At 40.2% G+C, this 27,543-nt stretch overlaps 1 protein-coding gene and 2 pseudogenes across 2 annotated transcripts in view; all 3 read right to left on the bottom strand.

Annotated features, from left to right (window-relative positions):
- The window catches only part of Syn2 (synapsin II), a 157,927-nt gene that overhangs the window by 82,818 nt on the left and 47,566 nt on the right, over window positions 1-27,543 (bottom strand). The gene's annotated exons all lie outside the window — the stretch shown is intronic.
- Edf1-ps2 (endothelial differentiation-related factor 1, pseudogene 2) overlaps window positions 1,795-27,543 on the bottom strand; it is a 41,591-nt pseudogene continuing 15,842 nt past the window's right edge.
- Tuba1b-ps4 (tubulin, alpha 1B, pseudogene 4) lies at window positions 6,503-8,092 on the bottom strand (annotated as a pseudogene).

The raw sequence follows: 27,543 nt of genomic DNA, 5'->3' as shown, positions 1-27,543 counted from the left end.
ACATGGGCACTGGAAAAAATTTCCTGAACAAAACACCAATGGCTTATGCTCTAAGATCAAGAATCGACAAATGGGATCTCATAAAACTGCAAAGCTTCTGTAAGGCAAAGGACACTGTGGTTAGGACAAAACGGCAACCAACAGATTGGGAAAAGATCTTTACCAATCCTACAACAGATAGAGGCCTTATATCCAAAATATACAAAGAACTCAAGAAGTTAGACCGCAGGGAAACAAATAACCCTATTAAAAAATGGGGTTCAGAGCTAAACAAAGAATTCACAGCTGAGGAATGCCGAATGGCTGAGAAACACCTAAAGAAATGTTCAACATCTTTAGTCATAAGGGAAATGCAAATCAAAACAACCCTGAGATTTCACCTCACACCAGTGCGATTGGCTAAGATCAAAAACTCAGGTGACAGCAGATGTTGGCGAGGATGTGGAGAAAGAGGAACACTCCTCCATTGTTGGTGGGATTGCAAACTGGTACAACCATTCTGGAAATCAGTCTGGAGGTTCCTCAGAAAATTGGACATTGAACTGCCTGAGGATCCAGCTATACCTCTCTTGGGCATATACCCAAAAGATGCCTCAACATATAAAAGAGACACGTGCTCCGCTATGTTCATCGCAGCCTTATTTATAATAGCCAGAAAATGGAAAGAACCCAGATGCCCTTCAACAGAGGAATGGATACAGAAAATGTGGTACATCTACACAATGGAATATTACTCAGCTATCAAAAACAACGAGTTTATGAAATTCGTAGGCAAATGGTTGGAACTGGAAAATATCATCCTGAGTGAGCTAACCCAATCACAGAAAGACATACATGGTATGCACTCATTGATAAGTGGCTATTAGCCCAAATGCTTGAATTACCCTAGATCCCTAGAACAAAGGAAACTCAAGACAGATGATCAAAATGTGAATGCTTCACTCCTTCTTTAAACGAGGAAAAAGAATACCCTTGGCAGGGAAGGGAGAGGCAAAGATTAAAACAGAGACTGAAGGAACACCCATTCAGAGCCTGTCCCACGTTTGGCCCATACATATACAGCCACCCAATTAGACAAGATGGATGAAGCAAAGAAGTGCAGACCGACAGGAGCCGGATGTAGATCGCTCCTGAGAGACACAGCCAGAATACAGCAAATACAGAGGCGAATGCCAGCAGCAAACCACTGAACTGAGAATAGGTCCCCTATTGAAGGAATCAGAGAAAGAACTGGAAGAGCTTGAAGGGGCTCGAGACCCCAAAAGTACAACAATGCCAAGCAACCAGAGCTTCCAGGGACTAAGCCACTACCTAAAGACTATACATGGACTGACCCTGGACTCTGACCCCATAGGTAGCAATGAATATCCTAGTAAGAGCACCAGTGGAAGGGGAAGCCCTGGGTCCTGCTAAGACTGAACCCCCAGTGAACTAGTCTATGGGGGGAGGGCGGCAATGGGGGGAGGTTTGGGAGGGGAACACCCATAAGGAAGGGGAGGGGGGAGGGGGATGTTTGCCCAGAAACCGGGAAAGGGAATAACACTCGAAATGTATATAAGAAATACTCAAGTTAATAAAAAAAATTAAATTAAAAAAAATGTTACTTAATTCCTCAAAGGCAAACTGTAACTGGTTTCATGAATATAACATAGTAACATTTTAAAATACTTTGATTTATGAAATCTTCATAATCTTGGAAAGAGTAATATTATTTTTATTTTAGAGATCAGATAACATGCCCAGAGAGATTAAAGATTTTGTTCATGATGGCAAAGTTCAAAACCAGCAGACACCAGGAGGATGAAAATGTACCTTTTCTCAACCTATGCATTTGATTTCATTTTCTGCTTGTCTCTTGCCTCACTTCTAATCCTGTTCCCTTTCTCAAGTCCAGCCACTTATATTTCCTGTAAGAAACTTCTAGAGGAAGATTTCTGATATTTCCCAGTTGAATGAAGTAAGAATGAAAGGTCTTCAACATATGCTAAAGCAAGTATTTAGGAACGAAAGTACAGGCTTCCAGTGACATTCTGAGCTTAACCTTTATTACCATGCTTTTAAAAAAACGTTCTTCAAGGTTTCTGTCTCCCCCATCTCTGTCTTTAAGTAGAAAGTCAAGAAATTTTGAGAAAAAATATTGTACCTCAAATAAGCAACCAAAAAACTTAAGTCCCAATTGCTAAATATCTGACCCTCACTCACTGAATGCTCATTCCTATCGTATGAAGATTGCAAAGGATGACTTAGTTCATGTTAGTGGCAGATGTCATTTTAAAGTAAACTCTAGTTTTTAAATTTCATGAGTATGAGTGTTTTCCTTTCCTGTATGTCTATAAACCATGTGTGTAGTACCCTTAGACACCAGAAGAGGCACTGGATCTCCTAGAACAGGAGATCTTCTCCCTAATCCTATGTCCAAACTGTGAGAATTAAAGACATGGCCATCTTCAGGGGGATAGGAGGAGCCTCATAACTAGGTCCTTTTCTCGGTTGTTAAGACCTGAACTATAATAAAGGAAAACTCAAATTTGAGACAGGGATCTTGATTATTCTTATCCAAACTTTGTCCCTAACAGTATATTGGGCAAGTCTCTTCAGACCTGAATGGCCTCCGATTCCCCAGTTGTTATAATGTAGCCAGATGATGAGTGGTGACTAAACTACAATAAACACACATGGATGCTCCCTGAGATTTGGGTGGACTTCCTTACGTTAGAAGGCACTAGTCCTTCCCAAACTGTTTTCTATGGTTTATTGAGTGTTCTAAGGTAGAGATCCTGTAGTCAAATCACTCTAAGAAACGTTGCACTAGCCGGGTGGTAGTAGTGCACCTTTAATGCCAGTACTAAGGAGGCAGAAGCAGACGAATCTCCCAGTTTGAGGCCAGCCTGGTCTACAGAAAGAGTTTCATAATACCAGGGCCAAATAGAGCAACCTGTCTCTAGAGAAAGAAAGGAAGAAAGAAAGGAAGGGAGGGAGGGAGGGAGGGAGGGAGGGAGGAAGGAAGGAAGGAAGGAAGGAAGGAAGGAGGCAGGCGGGCAGGTAGGGAGGAAGGGGGAGGAAGGGAAAGGAAGGGAAAGGAAGGAAGGAAGGAAGCAGGCAGGCAGGCAGGCAGGGAGGGAGGGAAAGGAAGGGAAAGGAAGGAAGGAAGGAAGCAGGCAGGCAGGCAGGCAGGGAGGGAGGGAAAGGAAGGGAAAGGAAGGGAAAGGAAGGAAAGGAAGGGAAAGGAAGGAAAAGGAAGGAAAGGAAGGGAAAGGAAGGAAAGGAAGGCAAGGAAGGAAGGAGATAAGTTAAAGCCTACGTTGTACTGAAAGGACAAAGATGATGAATAAATGGAATTGCTTCCCTTTGCATGACTTCCTTTAATGCACAGTGCCATATTCCAGAAACCCACATGAGTCATCTCAAATGGGATTGACCTCTCAGGATGACCATTCACAACTGACTAAGCAGAGAATTACATTACTTAGCCTGATTATGTGACATCATTATACTGACAAGATCTCTGTTAGATATCTGCTAATCTACTTTTTCAGCAGATTGTCAATAAGGGTGGAGTCAATGTCATTATACTGTAACAACATCCATTAGAGAAAACTACAGGTTTAATAAGATGTAAAAGGGAAAACATTCAAGCAGGAAGGAAACAATTTGGCAATAGATAATCCCAAAGTAATGGCATTTCAATCCCAAAGATAAACTTCTCACAGAAGCTATTGTCGGTATCTGTTTTGAATGTGGGCAGTACGAAATAGTTAATACTTCTGATGTCTAACTTCAAGTATTTTTTCCTTTAAATAAGAAAGCTTCTATGAGATAGATGCAAAGTTTTTAACATAGGATGTGTCACCATCTGATTTGTATTTTGAAATACACAGCATGTGTCTGACTCCATGAAACACACACACACACACACACACACACACACACACACACACACACACACACACCACCCCTCCCTAGTTAATGGTAGGACCAAGACCTGAATCCATAATTCATCACCTATTCAAGTTCTTCTTTTTTATGCCAGAAAAAAAGTATAGCAGACACTTCTGTGAATAAACAGCAGAATTTTGCTTTTAACCAGGCAGTGGTGGCACACACTTTTAATCTCAGCATTTGGGAGGCAAAGACAGATGGATCTCTGAGTTTGAGGCCAGTGTGGTCTACAGAGTGAGCTCCAGAACAGAGGAAATGCTGTCTTGAAAAACCAAACCAAACCAAATAAACAAACAAATAATACCCAGTAAATCATATCATCAAAACTATGCCAATTTATTAAAATTAGAAATTGTGAATGGAAATTTTTAAACATATTATTCTATATAAGCACCAGAACAATGGTCACAACCCTGAATTGCATAATGAATAATTATTAGTTTTTTATCTACTTCTCTAAATCATACTAAGTACTTGACTTTTTCTGTCAAATAGTTGAACATGAGGAAGATCATCATTCTTGTAGGTAACTTCTATTATTAATTTGGTTACTAAAAATGTAGGTATTTACTTACTAACTGAAATATTATGTCAGCCATTAGCTTTCCTCAAAACCAATAGATCTGGGGGTGGGGGGAGTGAGTTGAAATAGAATACAGATATGGCAGACAAAACCATAACCCTAGGTTATCGGGTGCTATGAACAGGTTATCACATGACAAAGTTAACTTTGAAATGGGAAGATGAGCCAGGGAGGCCTATCACATCAACATGTTCTTTACAGCAGAAGCTTTTTCTGCTGGGGAGAAGAGAAACTCAGAGAGCTGAAGCACAAGACAATGTGAAATGGACATGGCTACATGTGTAGAAATGTACATGGCCTCCAGATGTCAAAGTGATTGCTGGTTCATCTCAGTCTAACTACAACAAGCAGAATTCTGCCAACAAGAATAAGCTTAGAAAACAGATTTTTCCCAGCACCCAGATATCTTAATTTTAACTTTGTGTGACTATAAGCACAAAACCTACATGCATTACACCTGACTGCATGGCTGTGAATGAGTAAATAGGGTGTCACACTGCAAAAGAACTATAGAAGCCATGTCTACATTGGAAACCATAGAACTGCAGGACTTCATCATGCACATCAAGGTGGCTAGATTAGTCTAAGATAAGAGAGGGTCTCCTTTCAAGCCATAATAGATTTTTCCCAGTAACTTTTATCTTCTCCCAAAAACCTTAGGAGAGAATACTTTCTAATGCAGCTATGTGAATTATGCACTGAAGGACTTGCCCATCACCATTTGTGTTTGGTTTTGTTTCCCTAGGTAAGACTTCCTGATCTCAGGTTTTCTTTCCTTCATTTTCTCAGAAAAATGTGGATCTTCACTTTTTCTTCTTAGGCTTCTTATCTTTCACTGAAACATTTGTTAGTTGTCTGTCATGTCAAACACTGTGTATAAATAAAAGACTGCAGTGCTCAGGAAGTGAAAATTACCTCAGGCTACACAGAAGCAAGGCATATTATAAAAGAAAAATTGGAAAATCTTCCTCAGGCTTTTTGGGCACGCAGAAAGGTCTACACGCACAAAAGGATCAGACCTTATTTCTGTTGCATAACAGATGCAGACTCCTAGTCCAATGCAATAGCCAATGCTTGAACTGGCATTCTCGGGTAAACCTGAATAGCTGGAACCAGACTGCTCAGACTACTCAGTTAGGTTGTCAGAGACACAAGAAGTTCCTTCTCATCTTGGTGCAGTGTCTGGATATAGAGAGAAAATAGATGCATTTCAAAGGGATGGCCATGGCTTCAGAAACAGCCAGCTGCACTGTGCTTACCACTGCCTAGTAATGCTCAAAATTAAGAAACACTGTTCATCTCTTTCTTAATGTTTTAATTAATATAATCTGCTCAGTTTTCATGATCTGTATATTTCCAAAGTTTTGTCTTTGTTGTTGTTGTTGTTGTTGTTGTTATTGTTGTTAGTGGGGGTTGTTGGTTTACAGTTTTATAGCACTGTGAGCAGAAAAAGGTATGCTTTTCTTCTATCTTTTTCTTTCTTTCTTTTCTTTTTTGCAAGGTTTTGCTTTGTTTGACAGCAGTTATGGGTTGAGGGGGCACACAGGCCTGAGCCCCGTGTTCCGTTTGACTATGTGAGGAGGAGACCCGTAGCAGTGCTGGTGGTCCTGGGGGACCAGCCAGAAGAGCTCAGCTGGAACCACTGCCTTCGAGGCTGTGTGTTCATTTCACCTTCAGCTACTTCTTGATAGGCTTCCTGATATCCTTCCCCTGGAGCTTAAGGCCGATGGCTCTCTCAATTTTGCCCAAACCTGGTTATTCAGAATGGCCTGGATACTTTCAAAATCTGTGATGACTTGCGGTTTTTCATTGATTTTCATTGCCAGATCCTTCTGTGTCAGGCCTTTGCTCTGCTGGCCCTGCTGGATCACTTTGCCCAAGTCCAGGGTCACTCTGTCGTGATGCAGCTCCTCTGTCTCCCGGTCTAGCTTGGCTGTGTTTTTAGTGATGGAATGCTGCTTGTTCTGGCCAGCAGTCCATTTCTTTTTTTTTTCTTTTCTTTTCTTAAAGCTTTTACTTTGAGACATCATGGAAAACTTAGAGGTACACATGGAGAAGACATGACCACAGAATGGAAACAGCACAGAAGCATCAATGCCTGCAGCTAGTGTTGAGCTGGAGTTTTGAGTTTGACTGATACTGAATGAATGAACTAGCATTCCTCTCCTTCTTCCTCACCCTCACCTTTCACAAAATCCATAGCAACCTCCTCATAATCCTTCTCTAGGGCAGCCATGTCCTCACAGGCCTCAGAGAACTCCCCCTCCTCCATGCCCTCACCCACGTACCAGTGCACAAAGGCACGCTTGGCATACATCAGATCAAACGTGTGATCTAGGTGAGCCCAGGCCTCAGCAATGGCTGTAGTGTTGCTCAGCATACACACAGCTCTCTGAACCTTGACCAGGTTGCCACCAAGTACCACAGTGGGAGGCTGGTAATTAATGCCAACCTTGAAGCCAGTGGAGCACCAGTCCACAAACTGGATGCTGTGCCTGGTCTTGATGGCAGCACTGACATCCTTGGGAACCACGGTATAGCAGGCAGCAAGTCATGTATTTACCATGGCAAGGGTCACATTTCACCATCTGGGTGGCTGGCTCAAAGAAGGCATTGGTGATCTCTGCTACAGAAAGCTGCTCATGGTAGGCTTTCTCAGCAGAGTGACAGGGGCATAAGTGGCCAGAGGGAAGTGGATGCAAGGGTAGGGCACCAGGTTAGTCTGGAATTCTGTCAGATCAACATTCAGGGCCCCATCAAATCTGAGGGAAGCAGTGATGGAAGACACAATCTGGCTAATAAGGCGGTTAAGGTTAGTGTAGGTTGGGCACTCAATGTCGAGGTTTCTACAACAGATGTCGTAGATGGCCTCACTGTCTACAGTCAGAGGGCTCCAGGGTGGTGTGGGTGGTGAAGATGGAACTATAGGGCTCAACCACAGCAGTGGAAACCTGGGGGGCTGTGTAAATGGAGAACTCCAGCTTGGACTTCTTTCCATAATCAACAGAGAGCCGCGCCATCAGCAGGGAGGTGAACTCAGACTCAGTTCCCCCAAAAAATCTGTGGAAAACCAAGAAGCCCTGGAGACCTGTGCACTGGTCAGTGAGCTTGCAAATTCTGTCCAAGACAAGGTCAATGATCTCCTTGCCAGTGGTTTAGTGGCCACGAGCATAGTTATTGGCAGCATCTTCCTTGCCTGTGATGAGCTACTCTGGGTAGAAGAGCTGGCAGTAGGTGCCAGTGTGAACTTCATCAATAACTGTGGGTTCCAGGTCTATGAACACTGCCTGGGGCATGTGCTTGCCAGCTCCTGTCTCACTAAAGAAGGTGTTGAAGGAGTCATCTCCTCCCCCACTGGTCTTGTCACTTGGCATCTGACCATCAGGCTGGATGCCATGTTCCAGGTAGTAAAGCTCCCAGCAGGTATTGCCGATCTGGACACCAGCCTGACCAATGTGGATGGAGATGCACTCATGCATGACAGTTACGGGTTAGAAGGCGAGGGTGATAGAAGCAGACACCGGGTCCCGGTTACCATTCCCGACAACTAATAGTCCAGGTAAGTAACGCAATCCAGCAGTCCATTTCTTGATGTCTCTACATATTCTCCTCGTCGCTGAGCTGCTAAGACGGCCTGCTTAGACTTAGCCTGTATGGCCGTGGGGCCCTTCTTGCGCATCACCTTCACGGTGTCCCAGTCACTCTTGGCCATGGCGCGGTGGGGGTGGTGGTCCGTCCAGAGGCTCTGGCAATTGCTCGAGCAAGGTATGCTTTTTCTATTTAAAAACTTTTAGATAGAAGTGATGGCTTAGTAGTTAAGAGAATTTATTGTTCTTCCAGAGAACCTGAGTTTGGTTCCCAGCACCTATGCTAAATAGCTCACAAACATCCGTAACTACAGCTTCCAGGGATCCAATGCCCCGGGTCTCCAAGGGCACCTTCATTCACATGCACATACCCACTTGTCAACACACATACACACATGACTAAAAATTATATATATTAAATGATAATGTTTAAGTATACCACATGAGCTATCACCTTCTTTTTGCTTGTGTATGTATGTGGTACATATGTAAGTACATATGCCTGTTGACACATGTGGATGCAAATGTGTGATCTTGTATGTGCGTGCATATGGAAGCCAGAAGTTGGCATCAGATTTCTTCCTCAGCCACTCTTCACTTAATGTATTTAAGCAGAGTTTCTTGCAGAACCCAAAGCTCACCACTTCCCGGTCTAGCTAATCAGCTTGCCTTGCAGATTCTCCCTCCCTCTCCCCACCCTCTGCTTCCTAAATGCAGGAGGCTACCATACCTGCCAGGTTTTTATGTGGGTTCTGGGTATCTGAATTCCAGTCCTCACACTTGTATAGCATTTATCTACCATCTCTCTAGTCCCCATCCTCTATTTTTGAAGGAAAATGTCAGATAAAAATATTTAAATATTACATATTTGTATTGATAAATTTAATATAAATATATAAATAAGTATATTAAATTATATAAATTTAAAATGTTAATATATATGAAAAATGTCAGATTAAAATATATGTATACATTATATATGTATGTGTGTGCCACTATGATTTCTGATAAAAAATAAGCTGTTAATCTTTCTGAGGCTCTCTTGTACATGATGAATCATTATTTTTCTTTTCTACTCTTTAAGTCCATCATTTGAGGGTTTCATTATATATCTAAACACTTAGGTTACCCTACATGAACCTTGTGAAGTTTCATGCATCTGTAAATTCAAATATTTTATTAAATTAGGAAGTGTTGTCTTTCTTTTCAAGATTTATTTATTCTATTTATGTGGGTACACTGTCGTTGTCTTCAGACACACCAGAAGAGGGCATCAGATCCCATTACAGATGATTGTGAACCACCATGTGGTTGCTGGGAATTGAACTCAGGACCTCTGAAAAGCAGAGAGTGCTCTTAACCACTAAGCCATCTCTCCAGCTCCGGGAAGTATTATCTTTCATCCAAATATTCTTTCAGTCCTTTTCTTTCTTATAGTATCTCCTATTGAGACACTGGCTGGAATTACAGTTATCTGAGGCTCTATGTAGTTTTTCTTTTATTTATTTTGACCCCTATAATCTCAATTATAACCAATCTTAAAATCTACTGATTTCTTTTGCTTGCTTAACTCTGTTTCAGTTATTGTAATTTTAGACTGTTAATTTTCTAATATATATGATTATATTTACCATTAATAACTATATAATTAGCAGTATATAAACAACATGTATAGACAAATATATACACTTTCCATCTTTTCATTGATTGTGTCTATTTAAGGGCAAACCATTCTCATCATTTCCTTTATTCATTTAGTTACTAGAACATATTGTAAATAGTCACAAACAGCAGAAACCGATTATCACGAACCTTACAGTACCAGGAGCAGAAGTTCTGAACTAACAGTTCTGTCTCTAACCACGTGCTTTCAATGTTGAGAAAATGTCACTTGGAATCAGATTATTGAAAATGTTCTAGAGCTCTGGACTGGTCTCAGTCACCTGTGTGCTCTTCTGAGTCACCCCCTGGCCTGGTGTGGGATTCTGAAAACCATCAACAAGAATCAACCCTTTAATACAAAAACACTTAACCATATCATTAACTAATTCATTTCTGTTTAAATCTTTTCTGCTTAAATTTAAATTTTCTGTTTAAATCTCTTATGGAGAAAGGTTTATAAGATGGTAAGTGTGAAAACAGGAAGAATATAGAGGAGCCTATTTTTTTAATATATATAAAAATTGATGATGACTTGGGATAGAGAAAATGTAAGGACAAATACAGGGGTATAAAAGATTTAGCTCATGTTAAAGTAGATGAAATGAATGGGAAAGGTGTAAAAAGTGACCTCAAAGTTCTATCATGATTGAATGGATGGTGATTGATAGTATTTATTAAGATGGGTATAAGGTGTTAATAATTAGTTTCCTTTCTGTTGCTATGATAAAATGTCAGGAAAAAGCAATCTCACAATTTCAGGTTACAATCCATCATTGTGGGGAAGACAAAGTGGCAGAAATTTGAAACAGCCTGTCACATCATATCCACTGTCAAGAGCACAGTCATGACAGGTGAAATGGCTCAGCTGGTAAAGAAACTTCATCAAGTCCAATTGTCAGAGTTTAATCCCTAAGACTCACATGGTAGAAGGAAAGAATCAGTTCCCACTAGTTGTCCTCTGACCTGTACACACACATTTACACACTGTAGCACATGTGTGCATTCACTAAATAAGTAAACAAATAAGGTTTTTAAAAGCAGAAAGCAATGAGTCAGTCAACAAGCTAGTATTCCGCCTGTCCTATTTTATACAATTCACAAATCTCTGCCTAGGGAATTGTGCCATCCACAGTGGGCAAGTCTTCTCTTATCAATCAACGCCATTATAACAATTCCTCACTGACATTCTCAGAACCCTTTTTAAGTGACTCTAGATTATGTCGAGTTGACAATTAAGACCAAACACCACAGAAATCATCTTTACTTCTTTTCTGCTGTCATGATAAAATATCCTGACATGAACAACTTAAGGGAGAAAGGGTTACAGTTCATCACTGTGGGGCAGTTAATATGGAGGAACTTGGTCATTCCAGCTGGAAATTTCCATAGAATGGTCCTAACCAAAGTCCATTTCTTGGTCAGCATTTAAAATTTAATAAAGCTTGCTTTAAATTTGTTCTCCCCCCTCCCCAAGATGGCAGGAACTTGAAGCAGCTAGTCACGTTGCATCCATAGTCAAGATCTGAGAGCAATGAATTAATGCATGAATACTGGTGCTCAGATCGCTTTTCCCACTCTTACACAATCCAGGGCCCTATACCCAGAGAATGTACCACACATAGTAGGCAAGTCTGCTCAACTCAATTATCATATTCAAGATAATCTCCCACAGGCATATCCACAGGCTAATCTGAACTAGACATCCTTCATTAAGACTCCCTTCTCAGGTGATCAGACTGTATTAGGTTGACAATTAGAACTATTTGATCATGAGATGAGGGATGACACCAATTTGAAGGAAGGAAAATTTAGGAGACATGTATATAAGAAATGTAAGTGAAGATTTTACTTGTGGAGACAGGGCTGAAACAGAAAAAGGATCACAAAATCTAGTTCTGAGTTTTCCTCCATCATGCCTTATCCTTTGAACTTCAGTTATTAATATGACACTTTCTATTACATTTGTTTTTCTCTTCCCCCCCCCCCCGCGTCTATCCCCTAATCTCTTCTTGGTGTACTTCTATGGATGGAGTCCAGAGCTTCCTACATGCAAGACTGCCAAGGACTGGCCTCAGCTTGGAGAGGGGTGTTTGAGAGCATCGAAACAAATGACTTGAAGTCAAATCATGAGTCCAAGCTGGTGGCCTATACTCTGCTCAAGATGGCTTCCTAGACAGATCTCTGTAGATAGGTCTTGACTCTGTAGTCTTCAGACTGCTTTCTCTCTGTGTGATCTGTTCAAGATAGCTTTTCAGACTGCTCTAAATGCACAGCTGGGTGTTTAAGACCTGCAAGTTTGAGGCTAACCTGGGTTCCATGGGAAACTCAAGGCAAGCCTGGGCTAATAGCAAGACCCTGTCTCTAAAACAACAAATAATGCACACACACAAAATAATGAGATGATCATACAAGACTGAGAAGGATTAAATAGCATGGCAGATGCCTCTTAGAATTTTAGAAATAGGTAGAAAAGGTGGATAGGAATAGACATGGTAAAGTAAGGACTTTTGAGAATGACTAGTTAAAACAGTTACAAACATCAAGGGGAAAAAAAGACTATGGAAAAGAAAACCGTGTTCAGAGTCAATGATAAAAGCAAGCTGATTTCAACAGAAAGTCTTAGTTTGTCCACATCAAAGTACTCATATTACTAAGTTTCCTTGTTACAGCTAAAGATCCCAAAAGAATAAAGGAAAATTCAGCCCATTACCAAGACCAAATGTTCTTTAATGATGCTCTACCTTTCCAGGAAAGGGAACTAAACACATTCTGACCCACAGGATTCAAAAATAACTCAGATGTCATGGTGTGCTTTGAAACTACCCAGTTGTTAAAACGGGTCTAGTGGCATCCATAATCTTTTCCTATCTTACATTCTCAGCTGCAGCTGCGAATGCTTAAGATGAAACCATTCCTATGTCCAGAGTTTCCTTTGATTAAAAGTCCACAGGATACACTGATACTAACATGCCACGAGTCTGGAACGTAAGTGAAAGTGTTATTCTCCAGAAGTTGGCTTTTATGTCAAAGAGTCCTGCTGTGCCAGTGTCCCCAAAGTCTAGGAGAGTCTGGACAACAGCATAACAATACCGGAGCTGGAAAAAAAATAGCTTTAAGATCAATTTGATGTAAATTTACTAATGAAGACACAAAAACCAAAAGAAAGGAAATAATCATTTCAAGGCCAAAGAGATCCTAAAAGGCAGGAAAGATCATTAGGATGGCTAACAGAACTTGGGAAAGAAATTATCTCAGCATACTCTAGTCAGGATAGTTATGAAGATGTGGAAAAGAAGAAGGGTTTATAGAGCTACTCTCAAGTCACCATGCTCCTTCAGAAAACTTAGAGAACTGCTTCAAGCCAGCTATGGTTGGCACATGCCTTTCATCCTAACATTGGAAAGGCAGAGGCCAGCCTGGTCTACAAAGTGAATACCAGGATAGCCAGAGCTACATAGTAAAAGCCCACCCTCCAAAAAAAACAGATAGCTGGGGGAGAGGAAGGGAGGAGGAGGAAGAGGAGGGGGAGGAGGGGGAGGAAGAAGGGGAAGAAGAAGATGAAAGGGAGAAAGAGAGGGAAGAGAAGAACAAATTACTCCAGTCATCTCAAACCCTAACTCAATAAACACTTCTCACATCTCCTGAAGATTCTAAATTGTCAATCAGTAAATATTTACTGTATGAAGAAAAGTCCTAGGTCAAGAAAATGTTGGAGGAATGCTAATTAGGTGAATTAATTCTAAGACATAAATAGAATAACAGAGAACAAGAAGAACAAATTTTCATACTCAAAGAAAAGGCTGAAGCATTTGTGGGACCTGAACAAAAAAAAGAGTGTTGATAAAGCCAGTGTTTATCTCTATGTGGCTACTTAGGAACTGCCCATAAGTCATAGAAAAATCGGGCTTAATAGAGATGTGAGATAGAAACTGGAAATCCTTATTTATATATAAAAAAGCTGCATGGATTTTTTATACACAGGTAGATTTGATAACTGATGGACTGGATAACAATTAAGATTCCTTTCACTCCTAAGAACTTCTTTTTCTCAGAAAACAATGAACTCTGAATGTCTGAAGAATTATATTTAAATTTCAGAGATTCCAAGACTCAAAAAGTTTAGGAGCAGATAGCCATATTATCTATTTTTTTTTTCGTGATTTGCTCTTTACTTGTGAATGACTTTCCAGTTCAGTACAAATGTACTTTGCCCTATTTTATCCTCACAGTGATCTCAGTATATACCCACCATGGTTATTGTCAAATGCTGCCACGAAATCTTAGCCTCAGAGAACTCAGGGAATATCCCCAGTGGGATCCCTATGGATTTCACTGTGACCTGTTGGGTTTCAACCTCCACTTTCTTAATTATTTGTCAGACTATCACTGAAAATTAAGGTTTAAAAAAAAAGGCTCCCACCACTTCCCAAATAGTTAGTGCTCTCTCTCTCTTAGTTCTCTCTTAGTGCTCTCTCTCTCTTTGTGTTCTCTCTCTCTCTCCCTCCCTCTCTCTCCCTCCCTCCCTCTCTCTCTCTCTCTCTCTCTCTCTCTCTCTCTCTCTCTCTCTCTCTCTCTCTCTCTCTCTCTTGTTTCCTTGTGCTTTGGTTTAAGATGTAAACTCTCAGCTATTGCTCCAGTAGAAAAATGCTGCTCTTATAAGTTGGCTTGGTGTTTTACCATAGCAGTAGAAAAGTAACTAAGTCAGCTACCTGAATCAAAAACTCTTTCGTCTTGGTACTCTTTTGATAAAACAATAAAATAAATAAATAAAACAACTCATGGTATGGCTGGTTTTCAAAGACCTTTTCACTTTTGTCCCTGCCTGATTTTGTGAATCCCTCCTTTGCTGACTCGTTCCACACCATTATACCATAGCATCTACCTTTAAATACACAATCTCTGCCCTTTGACTTTTATGTTAGTTTCAGGTCTTATATTTAGGTCTTTAATACAATCTGAGCTGATTTTTTGCATAAGGTATGAGATAAACATCCACCTTCAGTCCTGACTAGTAGAATACCCAGGTTTCCCATAACTTATGTGCTGAAGAGAACATTCTTTCCACATGTGTGTTCTTGGTGCCTTCAAGGAAAACCAGTTAACTATATATGTATGCTTTCTTTCTGGATTTTCTTATTCTGTTCGTATGTTTTATGTCAGTATCAAGCTATTTTGATCATAATAACCTTGTATTTTGAGGTTAGGATGTGTGATGTCTCCAAATCTGTTATCTTACCCATAGGGTTGAATGTTCAGGGGCTTTTAGTGATTTTGTAAGTATAGTAGAAATTTCTACTGTACTTATAGTGAAAAGTGACACTGGAATTTTAAAAGGATTCCACTGGATCTATAAATTGCTTTGGGTAGTATAAAATGTAACAGCATGCTTTCACTTCACGATCAGAACATGTATTCTAATATATATTTGTCATATTGAAATTCTTAAATGTTTACAAGTTTTTGATATATAAATCTTTGTCCTCTTTTGTCAAACACACTCCTAGGCTTTTAAAGAATATTAGTGTATATGGAACTGTTTTCTTAAAAAAAATTGTATACTTTGATGAGTATAGAAACATTATTGGTTTTGTGGCATACACTTTACTGAATTTGCTTACCAGATTTTTTTGGGTAGAATTTTTACTTTTTTCCTTTTTAAATATAATAGAATGGAGCAGAGACACAATTTCACTTTCCCTTTTCCCTTTCCTACTTAAACACATTTTTTCTTGTTCCTGCCTAATGCTCTTAGCATGACTTCTAGTACTATGCTGAATGTGTATGGGTGTATGGTGGCGTTGTTTGTTTTTTTTTTTATTGTATTGGGGGTTTTTGTTTGTTTTTTGTTTTTTGGGTTTTTTTTGAGACAGGGTTTCTCCGTATAACAAAGCCCTGGCTGTACTGGACTCTATTTGTAGATCAGGATGATCTCAAACTCACAGAGAATGACCAGACAATTCCTCTCCAGTCCTGGGATTAAAGGTGTGTGCCACCATGGCTGGCCACTAAACAGAAGGTTTTCAGAGCAGGTGCCTGGTAAAAAGCTTTTCCTGTATCTATTGAAATGATCCTATAATTTTTGGCTTTCTGAAAGGACCCGGTCAAACAGTACCCTGCACCCAAGTCCCATGGGAGGGAGAGCTAGACCTTCAGAGGGGCAGGCACACCTGGGAAACCAGAGGACACTACTTTCTGCCCACATTTATGACTCTAGATGAAAACACCTAGCACCATCTGGGCCCCCTGCGCACAGGGACCTAGGAGAAGTAGGGGCAGGCCCTTCTGGTTCCTGCCCACAGGCACAGCTAAAAGCCACTGGACAGGAATGACTACATGCCTGAGAGCAGAACACTCTGTTCCCATACCTGGCTGAAAGAAAACAAGAAAACAGGTCTACAGCACTCCTGACACACAGGCCTATAGGAAGGTCAAGCCACTGTCAGAAATAGCAAACTAGGTAACACCAGAGACAACCTGATGGCAAGAGGCAAGCGCAGGAACCCAAGCAACAGAAACCAAGACTACATGGCATCATCGGAGCCCAACTCTCCCACCAAAGCAAACACTGAATATACAAACACAGCAGAAAAGCAAGATCTAGATTTAAAGTCACATTTGATCATGATGATGGAGGACTTTAAGAAAGACATAAAGAACTCCCTTACAGAAATGCAGGAAAACACAAGTAAACAAGTAGAAGCCCTTAGAGAGGAAAGACAGAAGAATTACAGAGAAACACAATCAAACAGGTGAAGAAATTGAAAATGGAAATAGAAACAATAAAGAAAGCACAAAGGGAGACAATCCTGGATATAGAAAACCAAAGGAAGAGACAATGAGCTGTAGATATAAGCATCACCAACAGAATACAGGAGATAGAAGAGAGAATCTCAGGAGCAGAAGATTCCATAGAAATCATCAACACAACTGTCAAAGATAATGGAAAATGGAAAAAGCTACTGGCCCAAAACATACAGGAAATCCAGGACAAAATGAAAAGATCAAACCTAAGGATAATAGGTATAGAAGAGAGTGAAGACTCCCAACTCAAAGGACCAGTACATATCTTCAACAAAATCATAGAAGAAAACTTCCCTAACCTAAAGAAAGAGATGCCCATGAACATACAAGAAGCCTACAGAACTCCAAATGGATTGGACCAGAAAAAAACTCCTCCTGTTACATAATGGTCAAAACACCAAATGGTCAAAACACCAAATGCACAAAACAAAGAAAGAATATTAAAAGCAGTAAGGGGAAAAAGTCAAGTAACATATAAAGGCAGACCTATCAGAATTACACCAGACTTCTCATCAGAGACTATGAAAGCCAGAAGATCCTGGACAGATGTCATACAGACCCTAAGAGAACACAAATGCCAGCCCAGGTTACTGTATCCTGCAAAACTCTCAATTAACATAGATGGAGAAACCAAGATATTCCATGACAAAACCAAATTTACACAATATCTTTCTACAAATCCAACCCTACAACATAGCCATGTTTTTATATTGCTTGGACTTTGTTAGTTTCTTAAGTTTTCTTAGCTACTGACTCCTATTAAATGCTGCCCTTTATAAGAGTTGCTGTGGTCATGGTGTTTGTTCACAGCAATGAAAACCCTAAGATAGAAGCCTCACCAGTCCCACTTGTGTCCTTTAGTCAGTCTCTGCCGGTCTCTAAGCTAGGCTGGGCCGTAGACGGACAAAGCTCCTCTCTTTTTCTTCCTCTTCTTTTCCTCCACTTACCAGTCCAGGGTTTCCAAAGAAACCTGTTCAGTGCTCTCTAGCCCCCCCCCCTGCTTATTCTTGCTGCCCAGCTCTGGCAATGTTCCTGATCTTTTTGCTCTCTGACCCAGGAGCTGCGTGTAGCAAGGAAATAGAGACAATTGAAACGGAGTCCACTGGAACCTCTCTCAGAACTGTTTTCCAGAGGCACTGACGCTCTTGAAATCAATACTTTATGGCATCAAGCAAACAAGGTAGTAGCATTACCTTAGCCACTTTTAAAAAAAGGCAGAAAGGACATTTTTAATCAGATTTCAGACATCTTTGCAGCCGACTTTTTGAACAGGCCAGCAGGCAGGTATGACGTGACTTCTGACAGACTGTCACATTCCCCATGAGGTCCCCTTGAGCACATGACAAAACTTGAGACCCAGTCATAATTCCTACTAACAAATGACCCACTTATCTTGGAGCATATTTTAAAGTTTATTTTGAGAGATGGAGTCTCACTGTGCATCCCCAAGTTATGACTGAACTCAGTGTCTTTCTGCCTCACCTTAGATGACAGGTGTGTGTCTTTATTGAGACTTCTAATACTTTCTCAAAATCTGCTTCCCCAGATTGCATTCTCATGGCGTGTCTATTTTTTCAAGCTTTTACTGGGGTTAAAAAGGATAAACCTGTTAAGATGATGCATTAGTTTTTTAAATAGCCATATTCCAATTACTTTTCCTAATGAGGCAAGGCAGGTGCCTGGACAATAAAGAAAAATAGAAACAATTGCCAGCAGGTTTTCTGAAGCTTTATTTTAAATGGAAATATATTAATCGTATCCCATTTTTGTTCATAGGTTTGCATACTGCACAGCAAAAGGGAAAAAGGATAATAAATGGTAAAGCCAAACACAAGGAAGCAAGCTACACCCTAGAAAAAGCAAGAAACTAATCTTTTTACAACAAAACAAAGAGAAGAGAAGCACAGAAACATAATCTAACATCTAAACACGAATATAACAGGAAGCAACAATCACTATACCTTAATACCTCTCAACATCAATGGACACAATTCCCCAATAAAAAAGACACAGATTAACAAACTGGATATGTAATGAGGACCCAGCATTTTGCTGCCTACAGGAAACACATTAGAGACAAAGACAGACACTAACTCAGAGTAAAAAGTCTGGAAAACAACTTTCCAAGCAAATGGTCTGAAGAAGCAAGCTGGAGTAGCCGTTCTAATATCGAATAAAATTGATTTTCGACCAAAAGCCATCAAAAAAGATAAAGAAGGACACTTCGTATTCATCAAAGGAAAAATCCACCAAGATAAACTCTCAAACCTAAATATCTATGCTCCAAATACAAGGGCACCTACATACATAAAAGAAACCTTACTAAAGCTCAAAGCACACATTGCACCTCACACAATAATAGTAGGAGATTTCAACACCCCACTCTCATCAATGAACAGATCATGGAAACAGAAATTAAACAGAGACATAGACAGACTAACAGAAGTTATGCACCAAATGGACTTAAAAGAAATTTATACAACATTCTATCCTAAAACAAAAGGATATACCTTCTTCTCACCACCTCATGGTACTTTCTCCAAAATTGACCATATAATCGGGCACAAAACAGGCCTCAACAGATACAGAAAGATAGAAATAATCCCATGTATCCTATCAGACCACCACAGGCTAATAACAATAAGGAAAGAACGCCCACATATACATGGAAGTTGAACAATGCTCTACTCCATGATAACCTGGTCAAGGAAGAAATAAAGAAATTCAAGACTTCTTAGAATCTAATGAAAATGAAGGTACAACATACCCAAACTTATGGGACACAATGAAAGCTGTGCTAAAAGGAAAATTCATAGCTCTGAGTGCCTACAGAAAGAAGCAGGAGAGAGCATATATCAGCAGCTTGACAGCACACCTAAAAGCTCTAGAACGAAAAGAAGCAAATACACCCAGGAGGAGTAGAAGACAGGAAATAATCAAACTCAGAGCTGAAATCAACCAAGTAGAAACAAAAAGGACTATACAAAGAATCAACAAAAGTAAAAGCTGGTTCTTTGAGAAAATCAACAAAATAGATAAATCCTTAGCCAGACTAAACCAGAGGAAACAGAGAGTGTGTCCAAATTGAGAAAATTAGAAATGAAAAGGGAGACATAACAACAGAATCAGAGGAAATTAAAAAAAATCCTCAGATCCTACTACAAAAGCCTATATTCAACAAAACTTGAAAAGCTGGAGGAAATGGACAATTTCCTAGACAGATACCAGGTACCGAAGTTAAACAGGAACAGATAAACCATTTAAACAATCCCATAACTCCTAAAGAAATAGAAGCAGTCATTAAAAGTCTCCCAACCAAAAAGAGCCCAGGTCCCAATGGGTTCAGTGCAGAATTCTATCAGACCTTCATAAAAACTTCATACCAATACTATCCAAACTATTCCACAAAATTGAAACAGATGGAGCACTACCGAATTCCTTCTATGAAGCCACAATTACTCTTATACCTAAACCACACAAAGACCCAACAAAGAAAGAGAACTTCAGACCAATTTCCCTTATGAATATTGATGCAAAAATACTCAATAAAATTCTTGCAAACTAAATCCAAGAACACATCAAAACAATCATCCACCATGATCAAGTAGGGTTCATCCCAGGTATGCAGGGATGGTTTAATACATGGAAAACCATCAATGTAATCCATTATATAAACAAACTGAAAGATAAAAACCACATGATCATTTCACTAGATGCTGAGAAAATATTTGACAAAATTCAACACCCCTTCATGATAAAAGTCCTGGAAGAACAGGAATTCAAGGCCCGTTCCTAAACATAGTAAAAGCCATATACAGCAAACCAGTAGCTAACATTAAACTAAATGGAGAGAAACTTGAAGCAATCCCACTAAAATCAGGGACTAGACAAGTCTGCCTACTCTCTCCCTACTTACTCAATATAGTTCTCAAAGTCCTAGCCAGAGCAATCAGACCGGGAAAGGAGATCAAAGGGATTCAGATTGGAAAGGAAGAAGTCAAAATATCACTATTTGCAGACGATATGATTATATATTTAAGTGACCCCAAAAGTTCCACCAGAGAACTACTAAACCTCATAAACACCTTCAGCAAAGTGGCTGGGTATAAAATTAACTCAAATAAATCAGTAGCCTTCCTCTACACAAAAGAGAAACAAGCCGAGAAAGAAATTAGGGAAATGACACCCTTCATAACAGTCCCAAATAATATAACATACCTCAGTGTGACTTTAACCAAGCAAGTGAAAGATCTGTATGATAAGAACTTCAAGTTTCTGAAGAAAGAAATTGAAGATCTCCGAAGATGGAAAGATCTCCCATGCTCATGGATTGGCAGGATTAATATAGTAAAAATGGCCATTTTACCAAAAGCGATCTACAGATTCAATGCAAGCCCTATCAAAATTCCAATCCAATTCTTCATAGAGTTAGACAGAAAATTTGCAAAATTCATCTGGAATAACAAAAAACCTAGAATAGCTAAAACTATCCTTAACAATAAAAGGACTTCTGAGGGAATCACTATCCCTGAACTCAACCAGTATTACAGAGCAATAGTGATAAAAAACTGTATGGTATTGGTACTGAGACAGGCAGATAGACCAGTGGAATAGAATTGAAGATCCAGAAATGAACCCACACACCTATGGTCACTTGATTTTTGACAAAGGAGCCAAAATCATCCAATGGAAAAAAAAAGATAGCATTTTCAGCAAATGGTGCTGGTTCAACTGGAGGTCAGCATGTAGAAGAATACAGATCGGTCCATTCTTATCACCCTGTACAAAGCTTCAGTCCAAGTGGATTAAGGACCTCCACATCAAACCAGATACACTCAAACTAATAGAAGAAAAAGTGGGAAAGCATCTTGAACATATGGGCACTGGAGAAAATTTCCTGAACAAAATACCAATGGCTTATGCTCTAAGATCAAGAATTGACAAATGGGAACTCATAAAGCTACAAAGCTTCTGAAGGTAAAGGACACTGTCGTTAGGACAAAACAGCAACCAACAGATTGGGAAAAGATCTTTACCAATCCTACAACTGATGGAGGGCTTATATCCAAAATATACAACGAACTCACAAAGTTAGACTGTAGGGAGACAAATAACCCTATTAAAAATGGGGTTCAGAGCTAAACAAAGAATTCATAGCTGAGGAACATCGAATGTCTGAGAAGCATCTAAAGAAATGTTCAACATCTTTAATCATAAGGGAAATGCAAATCAAAACAACCCTGAGATTCCACCTCACACCAGTCAGAATGGCTAAGAGCAAAAACTCCAGTGACAGCAGATGTTGGCGAGGATGTGGAGAAAGAGGAACACTCCTCCATTGGTGCTGGGATTGCAGACTGATACAACCATTCTGGGAATCAGTCTGGAGGTTCCTCAGAAAATTGGACATTGAACTACCTGAGGACCCAACTATACCTCTCTTGGGCATATACCCAAAAGATGCTCCAACATACAACAAAGACACATGCTCCACTATGTTCATAGCAGCCTTATTTATAATAGCCAGAAACTGGAAAGAACCCAGATGCCCTTCAACAGAAGAATGGATACAGAAAATGTGGTACATCTACACAATGGGATACTACTCAGTTATCAAAAACAATGACTTTATGGAATTCATAGGCAAATGGATGGAACTGGAAAATATCATCCTGAGTGAGGTAACCCAATCACAGAAAAACACTCATGATATACACTCACTGATAAGTGGATATTATCCCAAATGCTCAAATTACCCTAGATGCACAGAACACATAAAACTCAAGAAGGATGACCAAAATGCGGATGCTTCACTCCTTCTTTAAAAGGGGAAAAAGAATACCCTTAGGAGGGGATAGGGAAGCAAAGTTTTGAACAGAGGCTGAAGGAACACCCATTCAGAGCCTGCCCCATCTGTGGCCCATACATATACATTCACCAAACTAGATAAAATGGATGAAGCAAAGAAGTGCAGGCCGACAGGAACCGGATGTCGATCTCTCCTGAGAGACACAGCCAGAATACAGCAAATACAGAGGCGAATGCCAGCAACAAACCACTGAACTGAGAATGGGACCCCCGTTGAAGGATTCAGAGAAAGGACTGAAAGAGCTGAAGGGGCTTGAGACCCCATATGAACAACATTGCCAACCAACCAGAGCTTCCAGGGACTAAGCCACTACCCAAAGACTATACATGGACTGACCCTGGGCTCCAAATTTATAGGTAGTAATGAATAGCCTAGTAGGGGCACCAGTGGAAGGGGAAGCCCTTGGCCCTGCCAAGGCTGGACCCCCAGTGAATGGAATTGTTAGTGGGAGGGCGGTAATGAGGGGAGGATGGGGGGGGGGGAATACCCACATCGAAGGGGAGGGGAGGGGTTAGGGGGATGTTGGCCTGGAATCCGGGAAAGGGAATAACATTTGAAATGTAAATAAGAAATATGCAATTTAATAAAGATGAAGAAAAAATAAAATAAAATAATTTCCTTGCATCCAAGGGAGAAATCTTCTTGATTATAATGATTTTTCTGATATTCTGTCGAATTTGACCTGCTAGGATTTTGTTGAGAATTTTTCTACCTATATTCAGTAGGGATATTGTCCTATCATTTTCTTTTCCTGTAACTGAGTTTGATTGTATTACTTTCTCTTGGATTTTTGAAAGTTTTAAAAGACATCCTTATCTGAAACACGAGGTGAACACAATGATGAAAGCCATATTCAGGGAAAGCAGTGGCTTTCATTCAGATTTTTTTAGTGATATAATTATGATGGTCCACAAAGACAGTCATTATAATGGTACAAGAGTTTCAGAAATATTCAATCCCTTAGTTTTTTTCTACGTATCATCAAGCATACAGGCTTCCCAATCCTCAGGAAAGTTCTGAGAAGAAAGAGCAAAAATACTAACCTCAGTTCCGCCCTTGACCTTTCCTGTCTTTAGTGGCTCAGTCCACCAGTCTCAAAGCAAAGTTCCAACTTTAAAGTGATGGGGGCATTAGTGATGGTAATCCTAGAAGGCATTGCCTCCCAAAATAGAGAGTTGCCCAAAAGATAAAACTAAGGAGAGTAAGAATCACTGAACATTGTACAGACTATGAATGCCACAACAACAATGGATGTTCCAAGTGATTTTAAATTTCTCATAAAGGTTTTTAACTACCTGTATTTTAAATACCTTTTAGTAACAAGGCAATATTTATTTCCTAAGGCAGCCAATTTCAGCTTCTGATAGCATTCTCAGAAAGGTCATATAACACTACACTTTGCAAAAAGAGTTACAGGATGAGATTGCTAACCCTTAGGAAGACTGGCCTTAGCCAGCAAGTGGTAACTTAGATTTCATGAAGGTCAAAGGCATTCTCGGAATTCAGAAAAGTGGTGTACTATGAGATATTTGTATATAACAGTTTATGCTGAACATGTGCTATATTTTCTGAGGGTCTGAAATGCTGGTCTATATGAGACACAAGATGTCTACATGAGCAGACACAGAAAAACCTTAGCACACTCAATCTCTAATGAGTTTTTCTGGCATATAACATTTCAAGCTCATATCTTAACTTGCTTTTGGGGAAATCTGCACAAGGTTTTCTCTATACCTTGTCCATGTGCCTCTTTTAATTGCCATCTTTGATTTTTATTCCTCCACTGCCCTGAATTCAGTTCTGGTGACCACATGCTGAGTCCTTTTGTCCACCTGAGTTATCAAATCGAGGTGGTTGTAAGGATGCCACAGCGAGTCAAATTCAGTTTTCCTTAGTCTCTGCTCTCAGAACTCTACCTCCAACCTTTTGAAACTCAGATATGATGTTGTCATATACAGAAATTGAGCTCAGGAACTGTGCAATTATTCTTTTTTTTATTTTTATTTTTTTTATTAACTTGAGTATTTCTTATATACATTTCAAGTGTTATTCCCTTTCCTGGTTTCCGGACAAACATCACCCTCCCCCCTCCCCTTCCTTATGGGTGTTCCCCTCCCAAACCTCCCCCCATTGCCACCCTCCCCGCATAGTCTAGTTCACTGGGGGTTCAGTCTTAGCAGGACCCAGGGCTTCCCCTTCCACTGGTGCTCTTACTAGGATATTCATTGCTACCTATGGGGACAGAGTCCAGGGTCAGTCCATGTATAGTCTTTAGGTAGTGGCTTAGTCCCTGGAAGCTCTGGTTGCTTGACATTGTTGTACTTTTGGGGTCTCGAGCACCTTCAAGCTCTTCCAGTTCTTTCTCTGATTCCTTCAACGGGGGACCTATTCTCAGTTCAGTGGTTTGCTGCTGGCATTCGCCTCTGTATTTGCTGTATTCTGGCTGTGTCTCTCAGGAGCGATCTACATCCGGCTCCTGTCAGTCTGCACTTCTTTGCTTCATCCATCTTGTCTAATTGGGTGGCTGTATATGTATGGGCCACCTGTGGGGCAGGCTCTGAATGGGTGTTCCTTCAGTCTCTGTTTTAATCTTTGCCTCTCCCTTCCCTGCCAAGGGTATTCTTTTTCCTCATTTAAAGAAGGAGTGAAGCATTCACATTTTGATCATCCGTCTTGGGTTTCCTTTGTTCTAGGGATCTAGGGTAATTCAAGCATTTGGGCTAATAGCCACTTATCAATGAGTGCATACCATGTATGTCTTTCTGTGAGTGGGTTAGCTCACTCAGGATGATATTTTCCAGTTCCAACCATTTGCCTACGAATTTCATAAACTCGTTGTTTTTGATAGCTGAGTAATATTCCATTGTGTAGATGTACCACATTTTCTGTATCCATTCCTCTGTTGAAGGGCATCTGGGTTCTTTCCAGTTTCTGGCTATTATAAATAAGGCTGTGATGAACATAGTGGAGCACGTGTCTCTTTTATATGTTGAGGCATCTTTTGGGTATATGCCCAAGAGAGGTATGGCTGGATCCTCAGGCAGTTCAATGTCCAATTTTCTGAGGAACCTCCAGACTGATTTCCAGAATGGTTTTACCAGTCTGCAATCCCACCAACAATGGAGGAGTGTTCCTCTTTCTCCACATCCTCGCCAGCATCTGCTGTCACCTGAGTTTTTGATCTTAGCCATTCTCACTGGTGTGAGGTGAAATCTCAGGGTTGTTTTGATTTGTGCAATTATTCTTAATGCACACACAATCTCATCGTGTTCTAAGTAATTTTATGATTTTTGTATTGGGCCACTTTCACAGCTATCAATGACCACATGTAGCCCAGAAGCCACCAGTTGGGCTCACCTACAGACTTAGAACAGATGCTGAGGTTAACAAAAAACCAATACCCATGGGGAGAAAGAACAGTGTAAACAATACAGGAAAGCTCTTGAAAGAAAGTAACACTTGAGTTGGGCCTTGAAGAAATAATGACACAGACAAGTAGGAAAATAAATTACAAGTAAGTCTATTTAGAGACTCAAGGATAAAATTTGATCACTGGCAAAGACTGAGCATAGTGGGGAGGAGGTACGCATGGTGTCAGAAGGATGGATTAGATTACTGAGAAAAATACTTTGGGGAATCTGATTCTGAGGTTCAGGCACAGTTAGGGAAAAAAAATCAGCTGAACCAAGTGAACTACAGCAGAAAGGAAGAGAGCACAATCTCTGAGTTTAACAAGGCTGATAAATTGAATAGCCTTGTTGAGTACTTTTAGAAGATGCATGATTGTATTAACAAGAGAAAATACAAGGGACTAAAAGCTCAACCATCTAAAATTAACAGCCTAATAATTATAATAGACACTAAAATAAGGAATGCTGAAAAGCAAATTATTTCAGTGACCTTTTATTGGAGAATTGAGAAACTATCTGGAAACAATAGCTCATTCCTTCTGAAATCAGAAGGTGCTGTTACATATACCATTCTCCTCTTAAAGCAGCTCCTCTTGAAATTTCATATTATAAACCCACTGGCTGCATGGTATTTGAAATGACAATTGCATCTGCATACAAAAGGGCAGGCTTTCACTTTTCACATCCATTTATTTATTTATTTATTTATTTATTTATTTATCAGAGGTGAGGCATGCCGCCACACACAGGAGATGAGATGAGATGAGATAACAATTTGTGGGAGTCAGTTCTCTCCTTCCGTTATGTGGATCTTGGGAATTGAACTTAGGTTGTTAGGCTTGGCAATAAGTACCTTTGCCAGCTGGGGTATCTCAACATCCCTATTGTGTGTGTGTGTGTGTGTGTGTGTGTGTGTGTGTGTGTGTGTGTGTGTGTTTTAAACAAATGTTTATTCTTATACATAACTCCAAGTTTCCCAGACAACCTTTCATTCTAGCTATATATATTAAAAGCAGAGAATCTGGATATTAGATAAGAATGGCATAAATTGGGGTTGGGGATTTAGCTCAGTGGTAGAGCGCTTGCCTAGGAAGCGCAAGGCCCTGGGTTCGGTCCCCAACTCCGAAAAAAAAAGAAAAAAAAACCAAACAAAAAACAAAGAATAGGATAAATTGTCATCATCATATCAAATACAAGAACAACTTGCTTTTGCTAAGACTTTTTTCTTAACTTTAATTGGTTCTTTGAGTGTTTCCCATCATGCACCCCAATCCCATTCATCTCCTCATACCTTCCTATCTGCCCACCACCCTTGCAACCTCCTCTCCAAAAGCAAGCAAGCAAACAAAATCTTGCCATGGAAGCTGTTGTGTGTCACAGTGCACACAGTATACCTTTTGCCCAAATAGCTTTACTTAAAATGTTCATTGCAATGAGTCATTGGTCAGGTTTGAGGTCTCTGGCTTCTGCTACACTATCAATACTGGATCCTCATCAGGACTCCTTTTTGATGTCCTGCTGTTTCCCTGTGTTATGGAAATCCTGCAGCTTTGGCTCAGCAGAACCAGCCCCTTTACATGTTCCAGAAGTTCACAGATGGGGCAGATGTTGGGGTGGGCCAACTTAAAGCCCTGAATCTGGGCCTGGGTGAAGGCTTAGATGGTCAACCCACCTCTTGCACCCACCAGGGAC

Source organism: Rattus norvegicus, chromosome 4 (genome assembly GCF_036323735.1).
Source record: "Rattus norvegicus strain BN/NHsdMcwi chromosome 4, GRCr8, whole genome shotgun sequence".
In the NCBI taxonomy this organism is placed as follows: Eukaryota; Metazoa; Chordata; class Mammalia; order Rodentia; family Muridae; genus Rattus; species Rattus norvegicus.
The sequence above is the reverse complement of the archived record's forward strand: the minus strand, read 5'-3'. Positions and strand labels throughout refer to the sequence as shown.